Consider the following 7,311-nt stretch of genomic DNA (forward strand, 5'->3'; position numbering starts at 1 on the left):
TCAGGGATGGAATGAATCCTATTGATGCCAATTTCATGGAAAATATCATTGCAGGGAGAGGAGAAATGTGGTGTAGGGATGAGCCGTAAAGCTTATGGCACATAAACATCACCTAAAGTAGGTGGCCCAAAAAAAAGGGATTGAAGTCTCACTTTGTTGCGTCTCCAACACAATCTCCTCATCTATTGAGAGAAACTATTGCTCGGCATCAGAGGCATCATGGGCAAGGGCCCCTTTGAGTCACTTGATTTGAAGGGAATTGAAATGGAAATGACATATTTAAGATTGCCCACATGTGTATACAAAGGATAGTATTTCCAGACATGTCAATCATGCTCGACTACCATGATATTTCTCTCTTTCAATGCATAAGAAAACTCATGCATACAAGTAGATGTAACGATATAAGTATTAACACAATAATCGAGAGCTTGTCCCGAACAAAGAATGACATGTAAATAGACCATAGAAAACAATATGTAAGAGAACATGACAACAAACTTGTAGGACAAAATTATCTATAAGGCACATGTTTGAGATAGTTAGTAGCTTCTTCACAGAATCAATAACTATCTTTCAATACAGAAGTGGCTACATACGAAGACACTCACAATCTTTAATTCCAGAGACCCTTCTACATAAAACAATGGAGAAAAATTGCAGCACATGTGTTAGGGAAGATGTTAAAAATTTTGCAGGACTAAAGTTTTGTATGCAGCACTTCTGAGCAGACCTGAAATCTTCTGTGCATCAATCAATACCCTGGCGTAGCAAGCGAAGACCATCATGATCGTAGATTAAGGACACCTTTTTGCATTATTCAAAACAAAGAATTAATAGCAAAGTCATCAGACTTCATGATAACAGTCTTGCAGAACTTTATTATGCAAGACAACAATAAAAAGCATATGTATGATTTCTACCAGATGTCAATCAATGGCCTGCAGAGAATTGCTACTGATGTTTGATGTGTTGTGTGTGAAGATTGCAGAAATGCTTGATTATGAAGAGGCTACTGCATAAGACAATCAATAAATATTGCAGTAAAAATGACAAAGGACGTGACCACTGACTTGCATGATGCCAATTTCAGGCTACAACTATGAACAGACCCGTGAATTGTGTTAGCATCAAACAACAGCACCTACAGAGAATTTCCATCAATGTTTTAGCTCATAGGTCGCAATGTTTGATCTTCATAAGTACAACCTACCACTCCCTCTGCATCAGACAAAGGAGAGAATTTTCAGCAAACATGTCACATAACATGACAACAAACTTCGAGGACAACATTATTTGGTGCAGTGTTTGCAATAGGAGTTGTGAACTCATTTTCAGAAAAGATCAACGTGCACATACTTTGTATTGATATTCACTATGAAGGTTGGAGCATGCAAGTTCCTTCAAAACCTTCAATGAGTCAAGAGTACATGACAATAGCATTGTAGGAATCAATTTTGAAACATTGCAGCCGTGTGAATTTATGTGGGATCTTGATATTGCAGCTCAAAATTGTAGCAATACTGATCAAATGCTACCTTGTCAGATGCAAACATTGAACAAATACATATTTCGCAGATTCTAGATGTATGTTTGGACTCATGCCAAGAACATGGGCAACACTAATCTCAGTGTATGCTATTACTCTAGGAACGATGGCATGTTAGAGCCTGCTGCTGCATCTTTGTTTGATCATGTGCAGCATTAGTTCTCCGCTTGGAATTGACCACAACAACATCATTACATGCATAGGTGGAGCCTCAGGTGAGTTTGTATGCTTTGCATGCGGCACTTGGTTGTCTACGCTAACAGAAGCCACAACTGGACATTGCTTGCAACATTGGACATGACAACGATGAGGCTAAGGCGATGATGTAAGAAAAAAAGATGGAAAGAGCTGAATTAAGATTACTCTAATAATGCGGAATAGAATCAGCAAAGCACAACATTGTTGCAAAATTAGAACATGGGAGGACAAAAACAGATGAAATACCTCTGAATAAATCTGCCGAACCAAAGCAAGAGTGCAAGCTACTAGCCACATAATTGAACAATGGACACGAGAGGAGAAAGTCCCCATGCACAGTGCGAGAATTGAGAAGTCCTAGCAGGTCTTCATGCGCCAAGATTGTAAGAAGGCTTGAAGGAGATTCTAGGAGCGCCCATCACATGATCCCTATTTATCTCTCTAGAGTTTTGGGACACATATGCTCACTGTCTCTACCATGAACATATGCTCACTGTCTCTACCATGAACATGATCGACCCCCTCTGGAATACATATTGTTGGATGGGAGTTGCAACCTGCCTTGGGCTACAAGATTTTAGTAGTTATGTAAAAAGCATCACCACAAACTTGTAAGATGAAAATTTGTATGCAGGATTTGCAAACAGACCTGAAAAATCTGTCGAAAATAGTCAGCACGGTACAAAGATTTTGTGCTTGGGTGCATAGCGCATACCTACTGCAAAAAAAAGTTCAAATTAGAACAAAGGATGCAATGGCGGCAATTCTGAATTCAGAGTCACAGAAAAGTATATGTCCATAGGAAGGAAGAGTAAAACGGAGATCGTAAGCAGAAACTGAGGGATACAAAGAACAAATTTTCATCCACTCATGAAATGTATACCTGTCGAGAGCACACAATTACAGACTGTGTTTCTTCCTCATTTGCAAGGCAAGGCATGGAATACAGATTGTGCTACTTGGCCGATTGCAAGCTGATGAATAGAATATGGAAAGCAGCAGAAGCAAAGGCAGGTATGGATGTGTTATCTTTACTATTAGTTAAGGGCAGGTTGGGGGCGGGTGCCACGTGGCAGCCCCAGCCTCCCCACGAAGAATGGCGGGGCAGGTGCCACGCGTTCAACACCCGCCCTCCTCGCGAAAAGGGCGCACTGCCTCGACGTGCTCACCGCCTCGACCTGCCCTCCTTGACCTGCGCCAGCCCCGACGCCGGGGCGAGTCTAGGCGCAAAGCGCCTAGTACATTTAGTATTAGGGCACGCCAATGAGATTGCCAATCCATTGTATTCCATGAAGATTTACAATTGGCCCTTCCTTTAGCTTCGAAGAATGATTTCCGTAACCTTATTGAAAGCACATAAACTTTAAGAATTGACTTAGAAACCCAACTTTTGGCTATGATACTAAGAATCCAAGTACATCTCTACAAGGGGTTTTCCTTTTCTAAGGTTTGGTAGATTCGAAAATAAGCAATATGCATACCTCTATTTAACTGCAAGGAGGAGAGAGAAAAGAGGCCTGCAAATTTTGGACGAAGGAGTAGGTTCTATAACCTATATGCCATTGTTTTTAGGAGAGTCGAGTTCCTATTTGTGCTGTAATAATCCGCTAATGCTTTGCAGTTGCCAAGTGTGTTGATCAATTTTCGAGGTCTACAAGGATGTAAAAGGAGTTGTACTTAAAGGATAAGGAAGAATAGAACAAGCTATTCACATGTGTGTAAATTTTGAGTTCTTGCTATTGCATTATATATATATATATATATATATATATATATATATATATATATATATATATATATATATAGAGAGAGAGAGAGAGAGAGAGAGAGCTCTAATATTCTCTTATGCCTTCTCTCATGCATGTGGAGCAAGAAGAGATGAGAAGGGAGTGGGTGCACACTTGGATTGTGGAGTTTGTAGCTATCAGATGGTACCAAGCACACTACAAGTGAATTGTTAGCATTTGTTAAGCATGTGAGTGGCTAGGTGAGAGCTAGCCCAAGGACTTCCTAGGTGGAAGCTCCTAAAATAATAGGAGTGTGTTTATTGGTCCCAACATTGAGCTCATGGAGTGCAACATTTTAGTTCTATTACCAAGACTAACTATACATCAACCACGAAACCATTTGCATGGTGTTTGTCATGGGATAGGAGGGATGCTAGTACACAACTCTGAAACATGTGCAAATTAATAGTTAGATTTATCTTCTTCTTTTTGTGGTTGACATGACAAATCTTGGATTTTGTTTAGTAGATAGATGAGATTTGTGAATGGTCATGATATAGTTAATAGGTCATAAGCATAGAACGTTTAATATATTTTGTTTTGTTTTGTTTTGAGGATATAGAGACGAATAAAAGGACATCATTAGAGAAACAAATACATGAAGGAAAGAATAGAAGATTGATTAAAACTTAGAATTGTGCGTTGTGATGAGCTATAGCTCACTTGATGCCTTCGAGTGTAAATAGGGCTTAACCATTTAGGGGTGAGAGTGTTTGTAAGGGAAAAAGAAAAGGGAAAATAATAAGAGAGAAGGAAAGCAAAAAGCAATAGTTGTTTTTAAAAAAATACCTAATCATTATCATATGCTACCAGCGTGGAAGGAAGAGTTTGCACTTCTTACCTTGCATTGAGTTGAGCATCCTCATTCACTATCTACATCTTGTTGGGTAGCACTTGATCACAATCATCGTCCTCTGTCAATATTGCACTTGTGCTGATCAAGTAGCTTGCAAAGATAGTCACCTGTTTGCTAGTCACTTAGCTCGTGGAAGATCAAGCCATTGATTTGTAGCTCAATGTTATCTTCATCATTAGAATTCAACATCTCCTATGATTTTGTATCATCATGAGCACCCCAACAGTAGTTGTAGTATGACACAGATAGCTAAAATCATTGCATGCACTATAACATCACCATGGTATGCATAACACATTAATGAGTCATGTGTATAGTGTTCCTTGAATCTAATCACATTTAGATATGTACACATTTGGTGCACATCACCATAGTGCATTGGTACACAGATTGCATAATGAAACCTTGTGTGCCTATGTGCACCCTTGAGTGGTAGTGTGTGTACATGACCATTACCCCTTTGTACACTTGTACATCTAGCCTATTGGCAAGGGAGGATTGGAATAGGTAGCAAGGAAGGAAGGTGTTCGTCACACCCTTGCTACATGTCTAGTGCACCACATTACTGCACTTTGTTCTCCATCTAGCGCACCCAAAGTGCAATTCCTCAATGTGTACTCATCTTGTAGAAGCATCATGTTGCACAATTGCCTTGGGCACATCAAGCACATTCATGACCATCTTAATTATCCACAATCACCTTACACACCATCTTGCACATCCCCTCCTTTGGTAGAAGCATTGCACACCACCATAGTAAAAAAATTCAATGTGCACATGTGTGAAGGGACACACACGTGTACTCATGGGTCTCCTAGTTTTCTCTTTAAGAAAGAAGAAAGGTAAGGCCCACGGTACCAGTGACACAACTCTATAATCCACTTAGGACCCATTGCACAAGTGACTTTTTGTACTCTTGATAGTATGCACAAATGAACACTTGTGAGCACTCGTGTGTCCCCTTATGCACCCACATGTACTAGGGAACACTAATGCATTAGTATGCACCTACATGCATAGGAGTCTCATACCCACCTTAGTGCACTCACATGTAGGGAAATAATAAAAACATTCACACCACCACAAGCATAAGGCACCTCACTCACACATATACTAGTATCCACATTGTGCACTTGCACACCCACTCTTACACATGTTTGTGTACACAGGCACTAGAATCTCTTCACTATACATTTAACCCATTACCTATAGTGCCTTGTGTATGTAATGACTTGCACACCACTAGCATACACTAGTGCACATAGACTATTGCACTAATGCACTATATCTATCGCATTGCACTTGCCTCCATCCATCCACTGTGCATTGCTCTTTCTACACTTCCTTGACTAGGTCACCCCCTTAGATTCACACATTTACACCTACATTGGAATCAACCATCCATAGAGTTGCACTATGTCTCAATCACCACATTGCATTCAACACTGCACCACCCACATCCTACACCGGTGCACTAGTGCACTCATTGTGCACAAGCCACATCTTTGCATCAATCCTTAGGACCCTTCACATAAGTAGCATGTGCACTTAACCCTACTAGTACACCAAGTGTATTATGCTAGTGCATTGCAACCCACTACACATAGACATTAGTATACTCATCTTGGCACACCCTGCAAGCATGCACACAAGCACTAGAGGCTCGTGTTACACCATAAACACACCCTGTACCATAGTGCACAGTGCAAACATGCACCAATGCACCTTGTGTACCCTATGCACTTTATAGTGTGCCACCCTACACCTAGGCTAGCATAAGCACCATTGAGCATACCTTTGCACCTTAGCATACACTCTTGCATGCATAACCCACAATGCACTTAACCATAATACAATACCCATATCACTGCACCCTTGTGCACTAGTGACCCTAGTGCACCAGTATCATCACCTCTGCACACATAGCTTAGTGCGCACCCATCACAGGTACACTTAGCGCACCATGGCACCCATCTCATTGCACCTAGGCACACATGTAGTTCACTACCTACACAAGGCACCTAATTTACACCTATGTAACCCTAGTGCATACTAGCATACTAGTGCACATGTGCACTTGCGCATTTGGTACCATGGTGTCTAGTGCACACAACCACTATTACATTACTTGAGTGCACTTGTGTGTTGGAGTTCACACTAAGACCCTTTGTGCACATACCTCTCATGCATTAACTAGAGCACATAGATGTAGATCACCTTTAATTGTGTGCAGCCACAAGACATCTCCTTCTCTCAAGTCCACTGACTCCTATCTTGGTGGAAGGAAGGAGTTCATTGGGTACTAAAGGACAAAGTGGGACTTGCCAAGTGCACTTTAGTGCACACGGTTACTAAGGCCACTCCTCATCCACCACATCCTAGGATTCAGACTCATAGAGAATAACTCACTATCATATACACTAGTGTTCTACTACACCCTCTTTTCCACACTAGTGGAAACACATAATGATCTCAGTAAGTGTGCATAAGCATGCTTGCTAGGTGCACATGATTGTTTAGCAAACATACTTTGCATTCATACACCTCACTTTTGTGCACAAACTCACACGCATGCTTTCGAGTCTTGAGATATAAAGCATTCTAGTTGCACCATACTCACTTGTAATGCAAAGCTTAGGCTGCAATAGTCTATCCTTGTGCACAAATTTAGCCCACTCACCTAGCACACTAGTGTGAGTATATCAACTACACTGCATGTAGTCCTTTGCTCACATACCACACAAGTAACCCTTGAATAACCCAAACCCTTTAAGCATGATAATATACCAATGCATGCCTAGCTCATTCTAACATACCCACAAGCACCATAGTACACATAAGCCTACTAGTGTATTGTCGTGCATGTGTGCCTCTTGCACTACAACGTAAGATACTAAAATTCACCCTCCTTCTTGACCCAC

General features: G+C 40.9%; 1 long non-coding RNA gene across 10 annotated transcripts; it reads right to left on the minus strand.

The window, feature by feature from the left end:
• Nucleotides 1-478: 478 nt before the first annotated feature.
• LOC148033979 (uncharacterized) lies at nt 479-3,015 on the minus strand. 10 transcript variants are annotated; one of them, XR_015691481.1, is made up of 4 exons: nt 2,631-3,014; nt 2,397-2,462; nt 1,994-2,314; nt 479-1,221 (listed from the first exon to the last, which is right to left on the minus strand). It is a non-coding gene; the product is annotated as an uncharacterized LOC148033979 (long non-coding RNA). The 10 variants fall into 10 exon arrangements; XR_015691482.1 differs by lacking the exon at nt 479-1,221 and adding an exon at nt 1,228-1,821; XR_015691488.1 differs by lacking the exon at nt 1,994-2,314 and having other exon boundaries at nt 2,631-3,012.
• Between the last annotated feature and the right edge of the window lie 4,296 nt (nt 3,016-7,311).

The sequence above is a fragment of the Lygodium microphyllum genome, chromosome 7, assembly GCF_053477565.2.
Source record: "Lygodium microphyllum isolate KBCC chromosome 7, Lygodium_microphyllum_v1.1.10, whole genome shotgun sequence".
In the NCBI taxonomy this organism is placed as follows: Eukaryota; Viridiplantae; Streptophyta; class Polypodiopsida; order Schizaeales; family Lygodiaceae; genus Lygodium; species Lygodium microphyllum.